Below are 26799 nucleotides of genomic sequence, written 5' to 3'. Positions count from 1 at the left end.
GACACAACCTCTCTGAATCTTGCTGAAACACACAAACAAAGCAAGATCAACCCAGGCAACTAGAATTTGCTGCTGTGGTTTGGGAAAATGGTTTAAAACTCAGAAGGTTTTGGATCCCTTGGTTGAATGCTTCCAAATGAATAACTGTGCACAAGCCTACAGTGAATAGCAGATTTCAGAATTCAGTGCCTATCCATCTACACCACTTCAGTGGTAATCAACAGATTATCTTGGTATGACAATTTAGCTACAAGTCTCAGCCTGGAAGCACTTCCTTCCTCCCTACACCTAAATCACAGTCAGAAATGCTCTGAAGGAGATTAGGGAGACAACTTTGCCAAGCACAAAACGCTGACCTAAACGTGTTCTTGTTTAAGTAGGTGGAGGTTCTAAATTTGACTGAAATGGCAATGTTCAGTCTAGCCCTTTTGTGTCTTTCAAGATTTGTATAAGCTTTTAAAGCCTCTCGTTTCTTTTAAAGTAGGTTTTACTATCCCTAGAAATATTTTCTGTTCTTAGCCTTTTTGCTATAAACATACTGACAAATGGCACATACAGATATTCTGCTGAATCTAGACAAACGACAGGGTTTGTGCTTCACCTGCTACATCTGAAAAAAGCAACAGCTGCAGGTGATGCTCTGGCTCGTGCCAGCACTTGGTATTGGCGTTCTAGTGTACAAGAGGGAGGGCTGCTTCATCAAGCAATGTGCTCTGTAAGCTTTTACATAGGCTGCAGCATTTATTATTTTCATCCATACAACACTGTTAAATCAAAGGGATTTACATGGATTAGCGAAGGACAAAATTGGCCTATTTTAGCAATTGTAAAGTGACATTAAGATTATAACTCATCTCACACTCCCAAGATTAATTACTTCCCAACTCAATAGATTGAAAGGTTCTTTCCGTCTAACAGAGTCATGCCAAATGAAAAAAAAAAATAGTGTTTTTTTTTCCTTTTTTATTTTCTGTTTTAGACATGATGTATTTTAAAACTGAAATAATTAATTGGTTAATTTTCTTTAAAGAATTAAAAAGGAGCACAGGCTATGATGCTTTGGTTAGAAACATCAGACGGTGCCTGCTGCCAACTCATTGAACCCTGAACTGTGACATCACAGCTGGCCACAATGTAATTCTTTTTGGAAGAGGGAGTTCTCTTACACACCAGTGAGGTTGCTGTTCCCCCCCACCCAGCTGCTCCTGAGAGTCTCACACGTGAATAACTGCGCCTGTATGGGAACATTCAGAGAAAATGTCACAGAGGTTTTGAAATGATAACCAGAAAACACACCGCGGTATTAGTTCTGCTTAACATTATAAGAGCTTGAATTTTAGTTTTTATTAGCTTTTGCAAGGCTGAATTTCCCAGAATGATGTAACTGCTGTCTCAAAATAATCTGAAAATGTTTTTTTTCTGTCCTCACACTACAGCTCTACATCTCCTCTCTGCTGAGCTATGTCTAGAATAGCTAATCTGAGATCAACTCACACATTGGTTTCTAAGGGACACAAATATAAAATAGGCTGAAGGATACCTAGGATGACGCAAAGAAATGTGTTTTGCACACACAGGGTCCCAACAACTTTGTAAGGAATCCTCAGCCACCAAAGGACACGTGGCAGCTGCCTGCCTGCACGCTGCTCCCGTGCGTGGCTCCATTCTAGCTGCTGACAAACAAAGGAGTTACTTGCTGTTAGTCCAGTGAGGATTGCCAAAGGCAACAGGCTCTTAACACGGAGCTCGCTGGTCAGGGGCTGTTCCTGAGGCTGTGACAAAATCCAGGGCAACTCAGGCCCAGGGGGTCCCGCTCCACACTCAGCTTCATGATCCCAGGGTGGGCAACTCTGACAGCATCCTGAGCTGAACTCCTGGGAGTTGTACACCTAGACATGACATTTTCCTCCAGAAGGCAGTTTATTCTGGATGCTTCGCTTGAAGCTGTTTGCACCCATCCCTCCGTCAGCAAATGCAGGGGCTGGTTTACAGCCCCTGTCCTGAGAACTGCATCTCCACAGGGCTGCATGTGTGCACTAGAGTTTAAGCACTTTGGGACTGTTCAGAGTGAAATGCATAAAATGCTAATGTATTACTAGACTCCTACAATATTTTTAAATAGCATCTCCAGTATATAGAACTATTTTACAAGCAAGTCAGTGTTCCATGACACCAAAGATTTTTATTTTATCTTTTAAAGTTTAAATATCAGTGAAAAGTGGGTGTTGATAAGATCTGCCAGCAGCACAAACAAAATGTACGAATCCAGACTAGAAATGAAACGATCTCTCCACAACAGGGAAAGTAAGGCAGCACAACAGAAAAATATTCCACAATACACAGCACCTTGAAAGTATTCAACAAGCAAGTAGAACAGAGATTTCAAAGCACATTTGGACATGTGCTTCTTCAAGCAACATGTCAAAACCACTACCTTCTCCTCCCCTTCTTCTTGACAGATGGTCTGACTGGGCCCGAAGCCACACCACCAAGCTGTGATCTTGGCAAAACCCACAAGGTAAATAAGGCTGGGCACAAAGTACAACTGGATGTGAGGCATGTGAGTGCTGAAGGATGAGATCCTGGCAATTCAGACAGCAGCACAAGCTCATCTGAAACAATCCTCCGGCACAGTGCCAAGAATGCTCTAGAGGTTAACGCTACATAGCGAGGGCTGTACCCATCTCCAGTTGAGGAGATGTTTAAAAGGTTAAACACTTAAAGTTTCCTGGGAAAATCCCACCTATCCTCATTTTATTTCAAGCTACTACAAAAAAAAAACTCCACCAAAATCTCAACATTTATTGAATTTTGTTTTCTTCTGTGCTGCTAGAGTGGTGTGAAGATGCAAGAAAGCGCTACCATGCTGTTTTGCAAGACAGGACGCGCTTCATGGGTTCCAAACCACCTCTATATGGGCTTTGTAAGATCAGCTGATTCCCTCCGAGCTAAAAAACACTGAGGAGATGCCAAGTCACATTGTTTGGGCAATTTTTTTTTGTTTGGTGTTATGTAATGGAACCATCTGCATGAGTACCAATCAATAATCAAAGCTAACCATGGCCAGATGACAAATCCCTCTGCTTCTGCAGGTTTGAATGTTAAATTACCAGTGCCATTTGAATTCTGATTCGTTTTTAACTTCTGATCAAAGCTAACATATCTGGGAAGACAATGCTTTCCACGCACTGCCTTCCCCTCCTCACTGCTCTGAAATCATCTGTCTCAAAGCCAGAAGTCTAAACGGAGTGTAGGGTAGTGTACTACCTACGTGTAGTGGAGGTAGGGCAAGTGTAGGGCAAGTTCAAAACAGGGAGGGTTGCTGGGAGTTTACTGCCAATTCCACTCTGCAGTCCCAGCTTGCTCCCACAGCTCCATTAGCTGCCTGCAATCAAGGGCGGACAACTCAGTCCTGCTTGCTGTCCAGGTCTAATAGGTTCGGCTAGTCAATGAGCAATGGCTAGATTGCATTCCAAGACTTCACAGCATTTGTAAAGCAATTAAGTGTACACTTTTTGGGCTCCTCCAAGAGAAGGGCCTTGTTCTACTGAGAGGATAACTGGAAGGCACAATTTTCAAAACAGAATAGCACAACACAATGGGAAACTGTTAGTATATTCACCTTCTCCATGTATCATGTTGAATGCGTCATTCCTTTTCCACAAACCTCTCAAGAGCTCACTTACCTGTACACCCCTGGATTATAGATTGTTCTTGCTAGATGAAACCAAGAGCTATAAGCCACTGGGAAGCATCTCAGTGCACGTTCAGTGCTGACAAAGCAGGCTAAGGAGGCATCGAGTTAACAAAGCAGATCTTTAATCTGAAAGCCATTGCAAAGGCAGGGGTACATTTTATATGAATACTTTTTACACGTATTCCCACCAGAGAACTGCAAGGCTCCTTGCAAACAGCAGAACACTTATAGCTAGATTTACAAAGCTCAGAAGCTAAGTGACTTGAGCCCTCAGGCATTCCTCACAAAACCAGGACCATGTCCTTAGACAACGAAGCTACCTCCTAAGGCAGACCTGGGGGAAAATCAAGCACTTCTATTTGACTCACACACGCTCATTCACCCCCCCACACTCTTGCACTACTGCTTTAACAGGTGTGCAGTGCCCCTTCTGCATGATTGTGTATTTTTAAACTCTCACTTCCAAGGCAAAGATCCTTTTGTTTGTTATAGGGAGGCAACTCCTCTGGCAGTACAGAGGATCCTCAGCCTTAAATGGCTGATTCACAGCTGGGCCAAAGTTGGATCTCCCAGGGACTCTGCAGGCTGTCTTTTCCATGCTCTTCAGCTGAACCTGGGGGAGAAAGGAGTCCTACTGGCAAGGACTTGTCTAAAAGCTATGCTACTTCTACATTACACCAAATGTTGAGAGCCATGACCACTAAGCTAGTTAGTAGATAGCAGCCACACTGAGAGAGCATCCTCCTCCTCACGTATGAAACGTACAAAAGTCTGGATACTTACTGGTTTATAACATCCTTACTAGAAAGGAAAGAAAACCAAGAAAATCTCCAAACACTCAAGGTCCCTTCACAACCTATTTCTGCAAAATCAGGAATCAGATTCCATTTCTCTGAGCACATCCACTATCTAAACTGGAGATAAGTTTCAGGAGGAAGAAATCTTTACTCATTTACCAGAAGAACTTTTCACTAAACTTTCAAAAAAGACTTCTGCAACAACACAAGACTGGTCTTTTTACTTTAAATGCAAAACCTTGGTATGGAAAGGAAGCACAGCTGAAGTGTTATATAATTTTTTTCTTCTATTATTCTCCATTTCCTTTGCACATGCCAGTCAAAACTATAAAATACTTGTGGGAGAAATGCAGAAGGCAGGGTTTCACATTCCAAAAGATCTATTTCCATACTGCATACGAGCCAGTCGACCACCCAGGAAAGCCAGGCAAACACTTTGGCCCACCAGTGCTGCAGTTGCTGACACGCAGCCCTTCTCTATCAGGGCTTTGCCCCATATTTCCTATGAGAAATAAGCATCAAGCCTCACAAGCAGCAAAGCCCGTGGCTGCATCACCTCTAAGTCTGCCCTGAAACAATACTGAAAAGCAGACCAGCACTTTCTCCTCTTGAGAAGTGATACCAAATACTAAAATATTTTTAATAAACTGGCCACAAAAAAGAAAATAAAAAAGGTGTAGATAACCTTAATACAGAAGCCTGTCATACTATCACCTGTATATTTGTCAAACCCTTTGCCCTCCATCCCAACACTTTGATCCCAGTTTTATTAGAGAAATGAGAGCGAAGTTGGGTCATCTGTAGTCTTGGGAAAGGGTATGAACAGCTATTTTCTTTCCCTAAGGACCCTGGACAATGTTACTTTCTTTTCATACATCAGTCACAGAAGGTTTTGGTAACTGTTTCAGAGTCACTAAAAATTAATCAGTCCCTGAGAGGCGAAGCTGGTTGAGAAACTGCTGGCTGGAGCAACAGAAGTAGCCATGACTTGCCTTCAACAAAGCAGAAGGCATTTGGTTTTAGTTAAAGGGGAAAAGGGTAGTAAAACTTGGCCAAGTATTTATTTATTGGACCAGAGTGCCTGCAGCAAGAGAGGAGGGTGAGACAGTGTGAAGTTTTTGTAATCCCAGCTTTGGAAGAGAGGCAATTGAACTCTGGTTTCACTGTTGGAATAAGACAGCACAGAAAACCTTTGGCATGTGCTGTAGAAATGATGATTTATAGAAGCAATGGGGTGTCTGTGTGTGTGTAAAACCAAAAAAGATCTAAAAGCTCTAAAAGCCCTAAAGCTTGCCCCAGACGATACCTTTTCTTTAACCTGTTGGCCATTACTTTCTGCCAGTTCAAGACAGTCAGGAGTATGAGGAAGCAATAAGCCACTAGTGAGATTGTTGCTTTGCAGAATGATGCTTTCAGTTCAGCAGTGGGGAATGCTGACTGGGCATCACTGAAGCATACCCTTGGATCTCTCCAGAGTTAAATAAATAAATTTAATAAAAGTTCCAAGTATTAATGGAGCTTTATGTAATCTTGACCCAAACGTCCACTCAGTGGTGTGGCTACTTGATAATACTTCAGTGTGGGCTAGTATGTGCACCTACCAGCTGTGAATCTTTTGGCTCTCAGTCATGTCCCCCCACTCAGTGTGAGGGCAACATAACAGGGGTGGGCAATGAGAGACCCCCAGCTCTGGATTCATTTCAACTCTGATGAACACAACTGATTTTCAGTTCATGGCAGAGCACAAAAAACATGGAGGTCCATCTAAGTATGCTGCAGAGACTCATTGGATATGTGGCAGAGAGCATGAAAAAACAATGAAGAGGAAAAATGGGATAACCTTGCAGCATTTAGCTGGGAGTGTCAGGCAACAGTTAATGCTGAGGAATCTTGCAATTCTGTTTATGTTCTTTCAGCACAAGCAGGTGTTGGGAAGCCCAGGATGGGAGGGGCATGCAGATAAAAAAAAGAAAGAGGAACCACTTTTTTTCTTTCTTGTGTGCATGATCTATTCAGATGAATCTTTTATACCGACAGGCTCTCTTCCTGGAATCAGCACGGATGCCCAAGTGACACTCTGTGGCTCTCTGATAAACACACAGCATACTTCAAATGTCTAGGTTATGTTGCCTGTTTGTAGTGGAGGTTTTGATGGGAGTTCTGGGGTTATTAAGTAATTTTTAAAGAGACATTATTAAAACCATCCAGCTTTTTAAAATTTAGATATATTTGGTTGAAGTTTTGTTATTTTCATACTATTATAGCTGTGTGCTGTAATGCTTACCATCTAAAAAGTGAGACATAAAGGACCTAATATCCATTGACACACATCTCATTTCTTCCCCTGGACACTTTGAATACAACTGTGCACATGACTTTTACAGTGACAGATTTTGTACAGAGGAATGCTCTGACCTGTAGATTTCCCTCCAACTGCTGCTGCTCCTTGTCCAGTGCCACAGCCACCTCTCTCCCTTTTCCTGCAGCTCTTTGTTACTGAACATCAGTGTCACTGGCTGACACAATTAGTGTGGCTGACATTATGACATTATGCCACTGCTCTAGGAAACAGGCAGAGGGCAATGGGAGAAAAAAAACCAAAACAACAACACCCAACCCAAAACCTCTAGCCATCTTAGGCAAAAGAAATCAGGCTCAAAGAGATATAACCAACCTCACTCTTCCCAGTTAAAGAGAAGGTCCTTGCACTGCAATAGACATGTGATATTTCAATCAGCTCCTATGCTTGGAAAATGGGTACACTTCTGTGCTCCAACACATATCCTGGAGTGCTTTAGTTCCCAGACATTTAAGGCAAAGGTGGAATGGGGGCAGGTAGGGGAGGGAACAGGAAATAAAATGGTTAAAACCAACAAAATAAACCAACACAAAAAAAAACCCCAAAAAAACCCAAAAACAAACAAAAAAAACCCCAACAAAACCCACAAAAAATGCAGCCCAGCATCAGACAGGAGATAAAGCCTGACCTGTGATTCAGCAGATTCAAATGCTCAGAAATACACCAGCCTGTGTGCACTACTAAAAGACAGCAGCAGTCCATTACACGTATGGATTTGCAGCACTTTGTCAGCACTAATGATGTTACCTCATTAAAAGAGATAAATGCCTTACTGTACTACCAAAAGCATCTGCTCCTTCCTTCTCACCTGTTCTCCATCAGGGCGATCAGCAGCACTGCAGTGAAAACAAATCAAAACACAACACTAAACTCACTTAGAGCCACTTGCTAAGGTTACTTTGTGTTGTTTTAATGTCAACGTTTTTCTTTTTTTTTAAATGGGGTTATGCTATGCTTCCTACCAGGTACCTCTTCTCTTGACACTAAATCAGCATATCAAAGAAAACAAAGCTCTTGGAACCACCATGGCCCATCAGCTTTCAAAGGGCTTCTCAGAAAATAAACTAATGTCTACTTTGAATAATTCATTCACTGTTGAATAAAATGATGCAACTTCAACCATACCAGGTGAATTAGGCAAGGGGGTGACAACGACTTCTGTCTGCTAACACTCTCTGACATGTTGCCACGCTCAACACAACAATTTTCTTTCAACAGATTCCTCTCTACATGCAAAGGTAGCAGTTTACAATAATGAATGTTTTATGCATTATTCCTTTGTGTATAAGGTCTCACAAGTACACATTATTGAAGTCTATTAAACTCTCTATTTAGCAGAATTACCAATGTGCCTTTGGGGAAATTATTACAATGAAGCTGTACTGGTATTTAAACTCCAGTTGTTTAACAATCTTTTCCTAATCACCAATCCAGGTATCAACATTAAAGTGCAGTCAGACTTCTTCCAGTGCAGCATAAACCTGTCTATGAGCTGCTTATGGAAATTCATTTAAAAGAATGAGTATTTCAATTTGACATGTTTTTCATAATTAGCCTCAGATAGCTTGTGCTTTAAAATAATAGGAACTCCTTCCTGATCCTCCTCACCAAGCAGAGCCCTCTACAGTTAAACCTGGTTACAGAACCAATTAACTATTTGCAGCCACACCATTGCTGTCAGTGTACCCATATCTGCAAGATACCAGCCCATTCAAGGAAAATTTTGCCAACAAGGTCCCATTCTTTACAACTGGCTTTTCTATGAGAAAAAAACCTGTCCTGTGTGCAAGGGATGGAGCAGTCCAAAAGCTGCCTAAACCCAGTGCATGCCCAGGTCCCTCCTCTGGTGCAGATACAACTCAGAGAGTTGAGCAAAGCAACAACAGAGCAGTTACTAACTGGTTTTTGTGCCACTCAGACCATTTCCCTTGTTCATTCTGCACAATACAGCAATAGCTAGCTACTTTCTAAATGTGCCTGTTTTTGTGGCAATGAGTCAAATTTGGTTCCAAATTTGCAATGTGTGTCTGTACCTGCCGTGACAAGAACAAATATTTTTGCAAGGGGAAGAGTCTCACATTCTCAGGGGAAGAGGAAGTAAACTTCACCATACTAGAAATCACAGGATTCAGCTTCCTGGGGTGGGGTAGAAGAGACCTAGGTCTCAACCTTTCAGGTTTCCTCCATGACCTTCAATAAATCACTGTGTTCCTGCCTTCATTTTTCATCACTATGAAGTGCTCAAGTTCTATCTATGGGGCAGTCAGGCTCTCCAGCAAAGACAAAAGATGTCTTGTCCTTGCTACTATGTTACACTAACAGTTTTACAACTTCAACACCAGTTCAAATTTCAGTCAACCTTCAATGAAAAAAACAGCATTAACTTTTTTTTAAAAAAACACTGACAACAATCTTACAAAACCAGTAGTCACAGAAACAGAATATAAGTAATGGAGCCAAGCAAAAGGGCTTGACATTTTATGAAGATGCAAAATTTAGGTCATCATACAGGCATATTTTGATATGCCAGAATTCAAATTTTATGTCCAAATATAGATAAAGGGAGGACTAAAGTCATCACTGGAAGCTTGTATGTATACTAAAGATTCTTCTGACAAGTATGAGTCGTATACTATCTGCTCTTCTTGGGTCTAAGGCAGGTCTGCACAAAGAAGTCCTTCATTGAGCAATCCTCAGGAAAAAAGCACAGCAAACAGGTGGGCATATTTTAGGCATACATCAATTTTCTTATAAATCAATGGACAAAAGCTCTTCCTTTCTCCAGTTACAAACCCAGAGCCAAATCACCTTCTCTGTTTTACAATCTCATTGACATTGCTCAAGTTACACACACACTGGAGCAGATTTTGTCCTTGGGGGCACTGGGAGACCAAATCTCCCATAAATAAAAAAGGAAACAATCTGTTCACCTTCACTAAAGTGGGATGAGGAATATCCCTTTCACCTAAAAAAGGAGACATATGTGTAAGACACAAAGGGAAAATGCCACTAATTTCACTTCTTCAGTTTGCCTCTCCATTAGGAAAGACTCTTATGTAACTTAAAAGGTTTTTCAGGCTTTTAAGGCTATTTTATGCAGCTGTAGATCAGAAACTTCTCTAAGCCAAAAGTATCAGCTGTTGGCTTAGAGAAGTTGCTGGTGTCTACTTCACTGTCTTCCATCCTGTTTGATAGGGGTGATCAAGGGTGCACTCTATTGCCTGAATTTGTCAGTCCCTTTTCCAATTACTTACTTCTTTACCTCAACACTGTTTTCACAACCACGAGGTGAGATGCTTCTGCTGAGCTGTACAAAGTCCAACCCCATCTTTAGCTTAGTTTGTTGTTGACTGGCTTTACCCCATCAAGCAGATTATGGTCAGCTTCATAAGCACTAACACTGGCACAAGAGAGAACGGGGGAAGGCCTGGCCAAGGACAAGGTAGGAAGAGAAGGACAATGAGCAGTCATAACTAGGGCTGGTGTAGGCTGCCACAAAACCTCTAGTCCCTGACACGTACCAGAAGACATGGTACAAAAACACCACAAGTGCACACTGGGGCATTTGACACGGAGACATTGCAGTATGTGTATCTAATGTTCTCATCTTGTTATGGCATTGCGCTGATCACACCAGAGGACAGACCTCACAAAAGCACCTGGCAATACAATGTCACTTATTCCACAGTACTGGGTGTAGAGCACCATTTGTTACTGTGGCAGGTGGACCAGCAGCCACCCCAGCCAAGCTGTCACTTTGTCTCTCCTGCCACCTACTGTACTGGAAACCAAAATATGTGTCATCAGCTCACGTGAATTTCCACTTGTGTTTGGAAATACCAACCTTTAGTTCTTCCAGAAATGCCACTGCATGCATATGGGAACCCCTGCTATCATCACTCCTTCAGCAATACTACCCAGTGTTTCCTGTTGAAGGCTAACTGCAGCACTTGGAGCTCTACTTAATTCACTAATGCTTCAGGGTTAAAATTAGCATTAAATACCCAAAATTTTCCAGAGTTTAGAGTGCAAACCCCTCTTTCCCTTTGCCCCATGAAGAATTAATAACAGAAGATTTATTTTAAACGGTGAACAGGCTATGATACCCCACAAACCTCTGCCCCTTAATTTTCTGTTACGTCCAATGATGTCCCCAACACTCACAGGGGGCAAAACCCAGCAGAAAAGTAACTTCCCACTGAGCGTGTGATTGTTAGCCTGTGGGCAGGGGTGAAACTCCTGCTGCACTTCAGCTGCACAGCTAAATGAGCGTCACCCAAGAACAGACCTGCCCCATGCAAGAGTCTGCTTCAGACCGTGGTTTACCCTTGCCCTTTTAACCTCTTGCTCTCAAAATGCCATCTGAGCAGGTCTGGCTGTGCCAGCCATACCCTCAGCAGCACAGTGCTACCCGTAACGTCCTCCCCATGCAGTCCCGCTGTCTACATCATCACTGGCTGCAAAAAGGGCTTCACTGATGCTTGTGTCCAAGCTGTGCATCCCAGGAGAAGACTTCTTTAATCATAACTATCTGGGTTCTGCCATCCTACCAGACACCATTAACCATAATGAACAGCATGGAGAAGGGCAGCAATGAGTCTGAACCAGACTAGTCCAAGCCCACCACAGGGGCTTCAAACCCATTCACAGTACTATGCGGAAGCCAATTAGCAATCAACTCAAAACCAAACAGAAAGATGTCCCATGTTAATTCTCCCAGAATTATCCCATGCCATTCTCCCAGAATGCACAAGTTTAATTTTTCAGTATTTTATTATTAATTTTGAAAAGTATTCAAATAGAAGACAACAAGCTGAATTTTGTAGTAGAAATCTCATTACTTTCTAGTAAGACGCTACCTTGTGGGTGTTGGTTTATTTTCCCATGTATGGCATTCCCTTTTACCTAATCAACAGCTTGGAGCTCTATCACAGCAGCTATCTTTGATAAAAGGAGTATTCTGATGAGGGAGGAAGGCATCCAAAACTTGCATGATCCAGTAAGCAATCAAATGTATTTATTTATGCTGTGACCACAGGAATCAAGAGGTATTAAAATGTGGAACAGAGCATCAGTTAAGTGCATTTTAAATCTGATTTTCCCTGGTTGCAGTAAGGAAATTGTTGACTACCAGTACTCTTTAGGGTCTTTAAAGGCTGCAATTAGTGAAGCAGATACAGAAGATAAATTGCTCCACTCCTCCTAAAGCAAGTCTTACTTTTGCAAGTAATAGTGGGCCTTTCATTTTAGCACTTAAAATTTGATCAAGTGAGAAAAAAACATTAATATAATTCCATTCACTCCCAGATAAACTTCTCTGAAAAATAAGGATATTTCTTTTCCTTAAACAAATCCGACAAGGCTATAACTAAAAATATTTTTGTAACACACAGAGTTCATTATGAACACCAGAAAACAATTGGCAAGAGCAATTGGAGTGTCTAATCCCAGCTATTTAGCCACCAAAATGCTTCAAGAGCTGTGATACATCCACTTAAAAGCCAAATATGGCTCACAAATAGCTATTAAACATGAATGAACTTATCAAGAGGCAACAGTATGTTCCCATTAATTGTACAAAGGCTGCAAAGAGGTTAAAAAAATTTTTCTATAGCATCTGATCAGAAGTGACTTTCGCTGACACCAATTTAATTTATAACAAAATCAAGGCAATAAACTAAAGGATCACATCAGCAGTTAGTAATGCTACAGGAGCTATCAGTGAAAAGCTAATGAAATGAACAGAGCTTAAAACAACTTGATATTTTTTAACACAGACTTGAAAACCTGCTACTGCAAAGGCACTGTCAGAGGATGCTTGGACATCCTCGCTAGCAACTTTCAGACAACTTTTAAGGCTCCCTAAGGATGCTCCAAGGAAATTAAAGAAGGCAATTTTATACACAAATGCTGTCTAGATTGATGTATCACTTAACAAACCTGCAAAGTTTAATCTCCAAAAGAACTTCTACCTCTGTTGTGTTTGACCACATGGAAGGCAAAGAGATTTAAGCTTGTTTGGTCTCTGGCCAATGGAAACTTTCTAACAGAAATGGAAACTGGATGATAAGCAGCTAATAAGCTGCTCCCAGAGTTTCCCTTGCTTTGAGAAGAGTGAAGCGACCGGGAGATTTCGGAACAGATTCTACAAACAAGCTGTTAAGAAAAGCCGCTATCCAGAAGGCTCGACAGGAGGAAAAAGGAAGCAGGGAAATCACAGTTAATGGGATTTGGCTGCATCCAGGAAACAGCTAGGTTTCAAATACATTACAAACAGTCCTGCACTTCACTGATGCATCAATTCATCGCTGGATGAGAAAAATGTACATAGATTTAAAGCTCCACAGAAACTTAGATTGATCTGTTTAGAATAAATCTTGTCTCTCCCCTGAAAAGCCCTCTGAATGAACACATGACAAAGAGGAAATTACCACCACTGCACTATAACTTCTATAATTTTCTGTTAGGGCGAAGGCAGGCTAGGGATTTATTCATTTTGAGGTTATTTCGTAAGCCCCATAAATGGATGCTAGCCTCATTCACCTTAGATATCACTGCAGAGTACTATAAAGTTTGCCTAAATTTTCCAAGGGAGAGAAACACTATCCTGTCCCATCAAAAGGATAATGTGACACCAAACATAGAGGGTTACCTTTCTCCTAGTGCATCTCTCCTTGGCACAATATAAGGAGGTTGAGCAACCTCAGCAGGAGGTTCTCAGTGCCTCCCTTCCCAAGCCTTGGTGGGGACCTCCTGCTCATCCTCCAACCTAGGAGGGAGAGAATTGGCATTTTAAAGCTACTAATTGAAGGCAAAATTGCCATAGACAACGTCCTCTACCCTTGCAAACCAATGCCAACCACAAGACATAATTCAACACGTATGAACTCCATACTTATCCCTCCTCAGATCCCAAAGGAGGCAGTGCCACAGTACGTGCCAGGAGGGAAGAGGCCAGCAGAAGCAGAGAAATTTCTAGTCTAATCATGAGACAGACAGAAGAATGGAAATGATAGGAGAAGTGAGATAAAAGAATTAGGGGGCTGATAGCATCAACACACTTTAAGAAGAAGGAGAGGAAGTTGAGCGGCTGTGAAAGAGGGGGAAGGAAGAGTAAGGCTGATTTTCCCGATAGACAGGTCATAAACAGTTCCCGAAACCTGCCTAGTCGGGCTGGTTGTCTGACGTACAGATGCAAAAAGCAACACATGTGGCATCTTTGAAGCGGAAAAAGGAGACGTTGAGGACTGGGGCACTCTGTAGGGGAATGAAAGACCTACAAGTCTTCTAAGTGCCATAAATAGAGATGAGGCTAGAGCTTTCAACCAATAATGAATGTGAATAGTTAAAAAAGGAGTTTTGCAGAATTGTCCACTAAGACAAAAATCTTAAAAACTGGCTCTTCACAAATGCCTTTTCTTTTGGAAATCCCACACCCACTGCTGAAAGATTAGCTATACAAAGTGAGAATTTAACTGGAATTGCAGCTCTGGGTAACAACAGGAAATGTTGCTCACAGCAACAGAAAATGTAGGATGATTAAGTTTTTGGGAAAAAAGAGAAAGAAAGTTACAGTAACTATGCAAACAGAATAAATAACAGTGCTGTCCTTCTCCAGGACCTTTCCAAGGATCTCAGAGCAATCTACAGCCATTCTCCATTAAAGGCTGCTGTGCTATAGCCACAGCTTATTGCACCATCTAGGTCCCAAGCCTGACTGTACTCCTCATCTTCATAGTTCTGTCCCTCTGCTGATCCTCACACCAGACATCAGCTGATGGTCAGGGACCCCATGGAGGGTTTGTGCCCTGCAGGATCCCAGCTGGGACTTGGGGTGTTGCCAAGTGCTCCTTGTACATAAGTAGCGAGGTAGCCTCATCAAGAGACAGACAAGACAAAAGGTTTCCACCAAGTGAGAAAACTCCAAGCACAGAAGGGAAGGCTCACCCCACACTGAGCGTGCTGTGCTCAGCGGTGCAGCCCAGCAGAGCTAGAGGGCTGGGAAAGCCAGCCTTCTTTCAGACAAAAGTGTAAAAAAGCAGCAGGAGGAGAAAAAGGGAAAGACAAGGTCAAGTTAGAGGGAGGCAAGCTCCAGACAAACCCTCCCCTCCCCAGAGGAAAGCACCTCAACAGACACTGCTGTGGAGTCAGCAATGCAGAAGATACTACTCAGCAGGGGAACATGTCATGTTAAAATACAAACCCTTGTTTACATGCTCCCCCAAGTTCCTTAACTGTTGCTGAGAATTCTAGGAAATACTTTGCATTGGACTTATTTTATTGCATGTTTCCCACCAATTTCCAGTTCCAGTTTCTACTTCTATTCTTAATTTTTAATCACTGCTGGGACAAAACAGTAACATTTAGATGCTGCCTTGCTAAGAAAACTGGAGTAACTGGGAGTTATATTAACAATACTTAAATACAGTCTATTTAAAGGTTTGAATGCATCTTGTTAGAACACTGCATAAATTAACCCAACCTAATTCTCTAGGATGTAACAAGATCTGAAAAGCTCCAAGTTTCATGTTCTCTCTTACCACCCACTTAAAAAACGAAAACCAACATGCTGGGGTTAGCTTAGGTTGCAAACGAAAACAAAATTCACATTCAACTGAATAAATGCAATTTACTCCTTGATGCAACAAAGATGATGCCACAACCAGCTCAAAACCAAAGCAAGAAGAGGTTCCCTCCCACCCCCTCCATGCATATCCCCCCTCGTTTTTGCTGTTAGTGATGGCCCCCCAGCTTGTCTGCTCAGGATTCTTAACCGCTCGCTCCATCCCTCCCCACGGTCTGAAACCATCCCTGGATGGAGCAAAGCGTGCCCTGCTGCCGCTGGGCTCGCAGTCTGCACCGCACCACTTGCACTGGCGGCCAGACAAAGCAAACTCCAGTTGCATCACGGAGCAAACTCATTTTCCAGCAACCTCCCAGCCCGGAGTTTACCGCTACTGTAATCCGGTGCTGTCAACAACGCCGCCTTTGTTGCGCGCCCATGTGCGCCGCTCGCTTGCTGGTCGGGTTGTTGTTTTGAGTGTTTTATGGTTATTTTTTTCATTATTATTATTTATTTTAAGGAGAATTTTTGTTTTAAATGAGTAATCTGTTTTTGAAAGATTTCTCCTCCGTGCTGGCTCCACCCTGTACTGTAAACGAGACATTACCTTATACAAGAATGAATCTGCTGCATTCCTCTGTCTAGCTGCCTCGCAGCACATTTCCTACGCTCACAGCAGCCCCGGCAGTGCATGCTCTCCCACCCCTTCCCCCCCACCTTTTTCTCTTTTTTCTTTCCCCTTTTTTTTTTTTTCCTTTTCACTGCCTCGCTGTGTTTTTGTGTAAATGATCTCACATGACTCAACAAATCCATCTGCCTGGAGCAGGCCAAGTTTGGAGCCTTCCCAGGAGGGAGGAGAAGAATTGCTTTGTGGAAAGGACCTGGAGCTTTGCCCTTTCTCTGGCTCAAATTACCCGCTTGTCAGGCCTGACGGATTTGGCTAAAAATAAAAGGAAGCGGGCCGTGAAAAGGAGATGAATGAGCTCAGCAGTTCCTTAGATAACATGGGGTCTGGTGTCGCCCAAAGATCCCAGAGCAGGAACTTCGGATGCTGGACATGTAAGTGTGGTGCTGCGGCCTCAGTGAACTCGGCTGCTTGAGAACCAAAAAAAAAACAAAACAAAAACCAGCACAAAAAAAGGCAAAACCAACCATACGCTGCTGGAAATAAATGGATTAAAGACACTCAGAGCAGGAAAACTGTCTGCTGTAGATTTGGGCTTGTAAATGGAGAGATTTATGGGGTTTCTAGAGGGGAAAGGGGGTGTGGGGGGGTGTGGCAGGGGGCTGTGCGTGATGTCAGCCTCCCGCCCTGACCAGGGAGCCTCTGCATCCTTCCTGCAAATGCCTGCCCAGCGCCCGCAGCGGGTATTAAGCACTTAGTTTGGCAATGTAATGACACACTGCAACAATCTGTAATGCGAGGCAGTCAGCAAAGCCCTGGCTCGAAAAGCTTTTTCTCCTAACCATTAACCATATGTTTGGCTCCGCCGCCGCCCAAGCGAGCGGGTGTTCCAGCGCACCATCTGGTTTCTATCCACACAAGCAACTGCAAAGCACAGAGTATTTCCCTCTGGAGCTGTGTCTTCCTCCCTGGCCCCTGATCCCCACCCGGCTCCCCACTCCTCTACTCTCCATCTTCCTCCTTCCACCCCTTTCCAGCAGGAACTTCACCTCCCTGTCCCACTAATGGCTCGAAGCAGTGGAGACCACAACCACCCTACCAAAGGTGCAGCAGAAGAGCTGTCTTGTGCTTCTTCCCACGAGTTCACATGCCTACACACGTGTGTGTACACACACACAGAGGGACTGCATCCCTCCTCACCAATGTCTGGGGTATTGCATTAAAACATAAGTGTGTTCTTGAGTGGTCCAGGAGCCGCTGCAGTGTCCATCACATCTCGCTCACGCACACATGCGCACAGCAAGTGTTCAGTTTGAATTACATCAGCTCTGTGCCGACACTGCAAAAGGACTTCAAGAATGTACCTAACACCAGGAGGACCAATAGCAGCTTTATCTCCTGCTCTCAAGCAGGGCTTTCTATGCATATCAGGTGTTGATCTCTCATCCCACCAAAATAAGAACACTCTGGGGGGACAAAAAAGAAGTACAAAAGGAAAAAGAGAAAGATAAATGGAATGAGAGTGCGCTGAAGAAAAAGGAATGAAAATATTTACTTTTCCTGTGATAACTAAACAAGCGCTTTCTGAAATGATAAAAAAAGCTTTCAAGTGTTATATTTTAGAAGGCCTTGTACCATATGTTCGCTTTACGATTTTATGAATTCTAAATACTATTTATGTTTTTAAAGCACTTCCATCATTCTGTTTGTTTCTGAAGTACCTATGGGATATCAGCACTAATTTTCCCCTCAGGTTGGCCAATTTAAGATTAATCATGACCTATTGCAAGTAAGTATTCAGGGATGCAAGCAATAGGATATTCAGCAAATCCAACACTTGCTCCTTTAAAGTAAGTTTATATTCTGCAATGAGTCACACATACAGTGTTTATCCAAGTTACCAGTGCTACAAGGGGGAAAAAAAAGCCCATTACATTTGCAAATACATACAAATCACAGCTGTAAGCACCCAAATGCTTATACCAGGACTTGTTTCTATGACTGGATATTGATTTTTTTAACTAATGTGTCATTATACTGATGTTGATACAGCAACTAGCTTCCTGGAGTATGCAATTTAAGACTAAAAAGAAGCTGGCTTTAGGAAATATCAAATCCACACCCATTCATATCCTTTTTAAACATCCTTCTTGGTCATGACTATAGCAATGCAAAGCCACAACTGCTTTTTTCCTCACCTTGCACCTCACGAAGAAAATGCACTTGCCAGTTAGTAACAGCTCCCTCTAAAGCAATGAGCTTTGCTGATTTCAATAAAATACTGCAGAACTTCTTCAACTGTTGCTAGAAACCAAGAATCTACATTGGAGAAGATGATGCATATTTTTCAAACTTCCTCCGTATGAGAAATCGGCGAACGAAAAAGCACAGCATAGGCCCTTATTCCCAGAACCAAACTGGCGTGGGGAAAACCATATGCTTGTGAAAAGCCTGATGACTTCACTAGGATTGCCTAAGAAGATTGAGGATAGGATCTGCTCCCAATTACAAACGTGGAGTGCAATTAGCACTGTAAACTCCTCCTGCCTTCATTCTGTACTCCCCTTGAGTGAGGGAAATAATTAAAATTATTAAAACCATAAGAGCTGCATTTTAGCTTGGAATTTACTTTTTCTAAAAAACAGGATCTAAATATGTTAAAATCCATTACTTCAAGATAATATGCTGCAAACATTATTAGTATGCTTAAATATCACACATTAGGTTTCCTACAACCATGCAATAAGAAATTGTCTTCACACACAGAAAATAACCAGCAGTCATTCTCTAAAGCAGTAAAGGTCTAGATCTGGGTCTTTCAGCAGATAATGATCTGCTCTGATCCAGAAATCCTTTTAAAGGGGGAATTCAAGAGAAATATTCGTGGATTCAGGGTTCTGCAGTCTGAAAGGACTGCTCATCATTTGACCTTCTTCCATGAAACAGGCATGGAGCTTCCCGCCTACATCGACGAAGCTGTAAGAGGTCGAAGGAGAGAATCTCCTAGGGTTAAAAAAAAGCCCGTTAAAAATCCCCAACAAAACAAAAAAAAACCCAGACTCAGATACAACAGCCTGACATAAAGGAGGAAGCTACTGCAGCCCCCCAGCATCACTCCCCAGCACTGTGGGATCACCCACATCCTCTCATCTGGTTTGAATGAATTAACAGCCAGCTACTGGGTCTTGTTATACCTTGTCACCTTCCTCTACTCCTCAGCCCCTGACAAAGGGCCACTGACAGCCTGAAACCCAGCCAGTTTTTAAAGCATAATAGAAAGTGGTGTCACATTATTACCTGAATCCACTGAGTCCTCCTGCCAACAACGATGTTTATGCAATCACATTTTTCTGTTTTTAAAAACTTCTCTCTTGCCTCATTGCTCTGTGTGAAAAACAAAACAACAGAGAAAATTGATTAACTGCAAGCAATTATCTATTTTTTTGTATTACAGCAGTTTTGCAGTAGATATTCAGATCTTTTGTTTTCTGCCTCATCTCATAAAAACATTAAACAAGAAAAAGTATTTTCCCCAAAATCACTAATAGAAGCAACAGATACCAGTTTGGAGAGGGAGATGAGATACCACAACCCACTTATAGAGCTACACAGGAGAACACAGCTCTCCTATGCCCAAATCCTCTGCCCTCTTCCCAGGCCATCCTGACTGGCAGCACCTGGACCAATGTCAAGCAGACAGTGCCACCAAAAGCAGAAATACAGAGGGAGAGAAAGCTAATCAAATTTCTTTCAGTATCAACATCAAATACATGCCACTAATAACCACAGCAGTGATGTAAAAATAATACTTGCAAAATTGCATTAACAGTAGATTACTTAATCATAAAGTTTCTCCATACTCTGTACCTACAACATTATTTAAGTAGTGACTCCACTTAAAATTCTCAAAAGGGTCTTTTAGTGTCTGTGTTTACTCCTCGCTTCCCATGTTAGTAGCTTTAAGCTTTAGTGTCAAATTCTCCTGCCAATACACTTCATAGAAGACATTTAAATAAGGAAGAAAAAAGCCCGTATGGTAGAAATCCAGCTGAAGACACAACCTCAACTGCCCCATCCCCAGCCTCTCTGAGTGGCCAGAAGACACATGCTAAGTAAAGGAAACAGGCTTTTCAGTACTGCAAATGCTATTAGTATTTCACTGCTTTCTCTGAAAGCATATTTAAAAAACCCTTCACTTAAAGAGATGCAACCCAACCATGTGTACATGGTCCCTTGCCTACCTTCACAAGGGCATACACAATTAAACCCAGACAGAGCACAGGTTGGGGGATATGGCTGCCATACCCTTCCTGCATTTCAGGGCTCAGAATTTTAGCATAATCTGTCCATTGTTGACATGGATGACTTACAGAAAGTTTTGCTGCAAGATTTTGGTCACAGCGGTCTGATTGAGACATTCCCAAGAAAGTGGCTGGAAAGACCAAATTCTCACAATGTCTGGAACAGAGTTTAAACCTGGATTTAGCCCGATGCCACACAACGCAGTGAACACAGTCTAGTCCATGGTATAGCAGAAGAGAAGTGACCATTGCCTCTGGCATCTGCTGCCAGGGTAGGGCCACCTCCCAAGCAAGGAGGGTCTCCTGATCCAGGTGGCCTCCCTACTGCAGCCTGGAGTAATCTATGCTCAAAACAGAGCAGCCAAGATCTGGACAAGGGGATGGCAAGGTAAAACATGTCAGAACAAGAAAATCCACTTAATGGGGACAGAAAATTGGAAGCTTGGATGGGGAGAGAGCAAGAATTGGGGTTAGGCATGGAGGACTGCCTGCTGGGCATGCAGCTGCAGCACTGCTGAAGAGCCACGTCCAAGACTATATGATGCCAGTGCACAATGCCATTGTTTGCTTCCTGCAAAGTCTTTGGTGTACCACAGATACGTTGAAGAGAGAACGCTGATGAGTTCAAGCACTCACCCCTGAGAAGGGAGGGAAATGTGGCAGGTGAGCGCTGCCTGCTGCAGCTGCCTTCACTCTTGGCACGTGGGATGTACCTGAGCTGTGCATCAGGGCTTCAGGGCAAGAGTGCATGACAACTCGAACAGCTGCTGGCAGCAAGGATGGCAGCCACCCTGACACTCCCTGCCACCCTCTCAGCGTCCAGGCAGATGAGCTGTGCCTTGGAGAGCTGCCATGAAGCTCCAATGAAGCACTACACCAGTCATTCAAACTCAGTATCACTCAAGTGGCCATTAACAGTGAATTCTTAACCAGCCTGAAAACCTGGCTTCTCTCATCTAAAAGTAATGAACAGTCACAGCAGAAGGGAACTGTACACGAAACAGTATGGAGTTTAGAGACATCTCAGCAGCAAGGCTGAGATCCTCAGGATCCTTTGTCCTTTTAAGTCTCCTCCTGCAAAGAGAAGTGGGGCTTCCCAAATCATTTGTCAAATCCTGAAGCCTGACACTGGTAAACAGAGTAAGATTGTGAGGAAATGACAAACTTCTTCAGTAGGATTTGAGTACCATGCCATAAATAAAAACTTGGGTCAAATATGGGACAGCAGAGAAAAACCAAGATGCTGAATAGGGAGTTTGCCCAGGGTTTGCAGCTACAGCTGGCAGCAGGCAGGCGACTTGCAGAGAGAAGAATGTGACGACATAATCAAAAACTGTCCATGCATTTACAGGATCTACACAAATCCATTTTATATCAGAGTGTCAGTCTGAACTTACAGAATCATAGAATGCTTTGGGTTGGAAGGGACCTTAAAGATCAGCTGCAATATTGCAATGTATTTTGTGTATGGAAATAAAATTACCAGTAAATAGCTGAAACTTCCTTGGATATTATGTTACCTTAGACATTAATAGCTTATAACAGAGCACAGGTCTACAGTTAACCAAAGGCACAACACAGGAAGACAGACCTTAAAGGTAAATAATTCAAGACTTGAATTCTTTAAGGTAAATAATTCAGGGCGCTAATGAATTCACTGACTGTAAATAGGGAGTTCCACTGTGAGGAACTCTCCAAACTGCCCTACATCCAATCCTCAGGAGTGCAGAGCAGAAAACTGTCAGCAGAAACATGTCTCAAACATTCCTGGCTACAGCAAGACTCTAACACAAAAGAAGTCTTGGACTGGAAGAGATAGCTTCATAGACTGTGACCATGGGCTGCTGAAAAGGACGTGTACTTTCAGAAACACCACTTGGGCAAACAGTGAGGTGGCTGTGACGCAAGGAAGCTGCCCCACGTTGCATCCAACAGAAGCATTGGGAAAGACCTTCAAGGGCAGCCAACATAGCAGTTTGGTCTAGCAGTGCTAAAATCACACAAGATTATGGGTGAAGCTGTAAGCCCTTTGTTAAATATGACAACCTGTAAATAAAAAGAAGCCAGACAACCCCTCATGTCCTCCTCACTTCACAGTCTTTCTTCTCTATCCTCTTTGATTGAGTATTGCCAAGTGCTTTTATCCACACCTGGGAATTCATCCATCAAAAAGCATTTCAGCCAACCAAATCCCATCAACAAACCACAGGATAAATCCTCATAAATTCTTAAACTACCAGCAAGTGTCAGTCTTCCCAGCTTGCACTCTCTAGTACCAAGGAGCTGTTTTGCAAGTGGCAACAATTCCTGACCAAGAAAAGAAACTCTACCAAAGTCAAGATGCAGCCAACTGTCAGTCATACAATGTTGTTGCTGCATAAAAACCTCAAACAAACCTACCAGGATTTTTTATGCTGCTTCATACTCTAAAAGTAGTATTTAAATCCACCCTAAAGTTGCCTCACACCCTCTTACGAGATGTACATGAAACCAGACTGTGGAATAAAATCCCACCTTTTGCCAGCAGACAAGGGCACGTCAGCAACAATAGCCAAGGTGCTGCAAGGTTGCTGACGAGCCCGGAAACACCGTATGGGAACGTGCCTGTGGATCTGCAGTCAAAAACCCAACTGCTGTTCTTGCTCTGTGCCCAGTGGAGATAGAGATCTCATCGCCAGCAGAGATCTGGGTCACCACAAGGAAGCTGGAGTTATCCAAGCACCATCATCTTTTAGGTAATGCTCTCGAAAGGGGAAACAAGTATGTGGCAAGGTTTCATCTGACGAGGTGCTGGTTGTAAACAAAAACAGTAACTGGGGGTTTTGTTGCTCCTTGGTGATATCATCCAAATGGAAAAAACACCCAATGAATTTCACCTGATGTCTTGTATTCAAAGTGCTTTGCAGAATGAGTTTGCTGCAAATGCAAGGCTCAGATTGCAGTTTCTCAAAAGCTGGCAAATGCACCTCGACTGACAAACTCTTCCTTCTCCTAAACACCAGGCTGAAAAGTATTTGTTTGCCTGTTTTGTACCTCAAAACTGAAAACCCAAATCTGGGGAAGGAAAACACTAGCAAGACAACACTAGAAAGATAATGTTCAAATTGAAGTATCAATTTTAAACATATGATGTTCGTGAAAAACACACATCCTGAGTCTCCACACAATCAAGTAGCTGACTATCCAGGCACAGGACTGAAAACCAGAACAGCTTTCCAGTCTCTGCTAACCAAAACTTTTGCAATCTTCCCGTATGCCATTTCCTTGTTTACATCTCACAGCACGGGAGTTCAACTTTTGGAGAAACATGAATGGTAAACCTAGAAAGTGACATGTGATATTATTTACAGAATAGGAGAGCACACTGCTCACAAGAATTTGTAGGCGCACACATCCCAATCCTGTTCCTCAGTTCAACACCCACTCCTGAAATCCTGTACCAACCAGATTAGCCGATGTACACATGCCTGCACTCTTGGAGAAACAATAGCCTCTTTCAGTCCATTCAGTCTTCTGAAGAACCAGGCAAAAACGTCATGGGAGAAGTTAGAAGTTAGGAAATATCTGCAGAAAACAGCACACAAGATGAAAGGCAGAACAAGCCTTTTAACTTGCACAAAGTACATAACATGGAGGATAAGCACAGAACTTAGTTACCTAGCCCCTGTTCCAAAGGGATATTTTTTTTTTTTCCCAGGATGGAAAAGAGGATTGTTGAAACAACTTTGAAAAAACCAAAAAACCAACCACTGGATAGTGGAACAGCTCCCTTAGAGACAGACCATTGCAAGCAAAATTCAGCTCCAGGAGCTGTGGCAGACCTGGGAGAAAATACACCTGCCCTGATGCGCCAGGATCTCCGGCAGACAGCGGGGATCCTGGCTGGCATGATGAGCCCTCCTGTCCCCAGTGCACAGAGCTCCTTCCTCCATTTCCCTCCCAAACACTGTTGCTACAGAAGGCACAGAACTACTTTTTAATTAATCCAGCACAAAGTTTGAGCTGCCTCAGGGTTAAGCTAAACATTTTCTGTCTTTAACCACTATGGCAGAACCAACTACAGTGAAAAACACTTCACCATAAGGCTAGGGAATTGAGGATAGAAAAGAAGCTGCAACAGAGTCACCTCTGACCTCTCAAAATTTTGCCTCCAGAACATGCAAAAATAAGATACTGAATTTTTAATCAGCTGAGAAATGGGGTAGGGAGACACTCTTGGTAAAATTATTGTTGTGAATATCACATAAAAGGCCTTATGGAGTTTTACCATCCACCTTCTGTTCCAAACTGTAGGCCTCCAAATAACCTATCAGAAAAAATCCTACTACCCACACTTTCAGGAAAGCACTAAGCACTGAGAGACATTTAAAAGGCACGCAGTTCTACAAATCCTTGTTTCTCCTTTCACGAGGGGCTGTAACTCCTGCAGGAAACACATGCTCCCATAACAAAGCTGCATGTACTCATGCTGCCTATTATTTTTTTAATAATCTGGTATGCATCTTCCTAGACATGCTTATGTTAGAGGAAATATTAGCATTAGATCTGCAAAAGAACACTGACTAGCTGTTCTGCATGAACACCATGAAGGTTAATAGTGGAAATCGTGGCTTGAACTCTGCCTCTGCCTTGTGCTGAGCAGTCTGTACAACCACTGCCATTTTACCACACGTGTGCTTCCCCTCCTCAACTCATGCTCACTCTCTGCAGGATTTTACTACACAGTTCATCAGGACAGTATTTTTCAGACTGTAGGAGCAAGTCAAAGCATATTTTGATGTGTCTGATCGCACAGAGACAATATGAAAATGTGAAAGCTGATCACAGAAGAAAGAATACAAGTTGCTTTTTTATTTCACAGCTCCAAGAGTCAGAAAGGGTGAGTAGAACTCTGATATAGACCAGATGTTTTAAAATAAGGTGGAAGAGCCGGTGTCATGAAAGCTTCCTGACAGCTACCAACTGGCCTTGCTATAGTGAGCAGGCTTGTTCTGCCTGTGGAAGATTACAGGTCCAATGGAATGGGAATATTTACAGCCTTCATGCACATGTATAACCCTACTCTGTTTTCCTGAAAATAAATCTGACAAGTCCATCACTACTACGTGAAAAAGCGTCAAAACTGAATAATTTTGTTACATATACAAAAAAGTTAGGTCTGGAGAATATCCATGGTTTTGGCAAGCACCACACTTAACCCAAGAAATGTAAGGGCAAATTTTTTTCATTTGTTTCTGTTTCTAGCAAGTCTTGAGTCAGTTTCCCCCATTTTCTTCTGAATTTGTGATTGTATATTAAAAGAAGCAAATAAAAAAGGCTTTCACCTCAGCCACAACTCTCACTGCACTGGGTACTCTACATATGGAGACTTCATATCCTAAAAAGACAATTTTCACCTTGTTGTTACAAGATTGGAAGTTCTTTTCTATTTCAATAAAAGGAAAATTTCATCATTAAAACAAAAAGAAAAGAGGAAGAAGAAAAAATCAGCCCCACAGAAAAGTATCATTTCAGAATAACAGGAATATGCATCTATCACTTAAATTGGCCCCTTGGGTGAAGCCCATTGCAGAGATCAAAATCTTTTCATGGACTTGGGATAAAGCCTGGAGAGTTCAAAATACTGATGAGAGTGGACATCACTGTTCTTGACTGCATGGTGTAGGAGTGCATGAAGGCAAAACTCACACAACAGCCATAATGTTTTCCAGGATGAGAAACCCCAGGGGCTTCAGGTACCACAAAAGCACACACTCTCGAGAGCATTTCAGACAGTGATACAACTCACCGATGACAGGGGGACTGGTAACATTTTTTGTTGGTGACTCTGCAGCTCCTATTTCCACAGCCCACGCTAGTTCAAAAAACACCACAGGACATACGTGATGAAAAAAGGAGTATCTCAGGCCAGGGTCAGATAAATACACACCAAGGTGAAGCAAGATGACAGCTGGCATTGTTAAGGAATACATTCAGGGCAGGTAGCTCAGTCTGAAAGCTGCAGGTTGTGCCCTGGGTAGCAAGAGCACAAGGCAAGAGGCCACAAACTGGTGCCATGGACCCCTTGCACAACAGAAGGCACAGGGACTAGTGGTGCCAGCCAGTGACTGGACACTTGGAGGCACAGCAGGAAGACCCTAGACTACCTCTCACACAGACTGAAGTGTAGGAAAGGTTTCCTTTGTTTCGGTGGGGCTCCTGTTTCTGTGTTACTGCACCATGATTCAACTGCTTTAAAGATCCAGATGTCTGGGGAAACCTGGTGCTGAACTGGAAAGGAAACCTCACCGGACTGTGTGAGCATGGTGTGAGTAGGGAGATGTGCAGGGCACGGGTCAGGTTACCAGAGCTGCCTGCTACCATGGCGCTTCGGTCCCAGCGCTGGAAGTGGTGGTGGGACTGTGCCTGCCAACAGGACCCCTGAATGATCCCACAGGAATGTCTCTCAAGCCTCCCA

General features: G+C 42.8%; 1 protein-coding gene and 1 long non-coding RNA gene across 2 annotated transcripts in view; one reads left to right on the top strand and one right to left on the bottom strand.

Moving 5' to 3' along the window:
• BACH2 (BTB domain and CNC homolog 2) overlaps window positions 1-26799 on the bottom strand; it is a 180241-nt gene that overhangs the window by 118455 nt on the left and 34987 nt on the right. The window contains exon 2 of the mRNA XM_053974383.1: window positions 19339-19425. The gene's annotated coding sequence lies outside the window, so the exon portion shown is untranslated. The remainder of the gene's footprint in view (window positions 1-19338; window positions 19426-26799) is intronic.
• LOC128805587 (uncharacterized) lies at window positions 1686-2977 on the top strand. The gene is made up of 3 exons (XR_008436489.1): window positions 1686-1840; window positions 2460-2518; window positions 2834-2977. It is a non-coding gene; the product is annotated as an uncharacterized LOC128805587 (long non-coding RNA).

The sequence above is a fragment of the Vidua macroura genome, chromosome 3, assembly GCF_024509145.1.
Source record: "Vidua macroura isolate BioBank_ID:100142 chromosome 3, ASM2450914v1, whole genome shotgun sequence".
Lineage (NCBI taxonomy): Eukaryota > Metazoa > Chordata > Aves > Passeriformes > Viduidae > Vidua > Vidua macroura.
The sequence above is the reverse complement of the archived record's forward strand: the minus strand, read 5'-3'. Positions and strand labels throughout refer to the sequence as shown.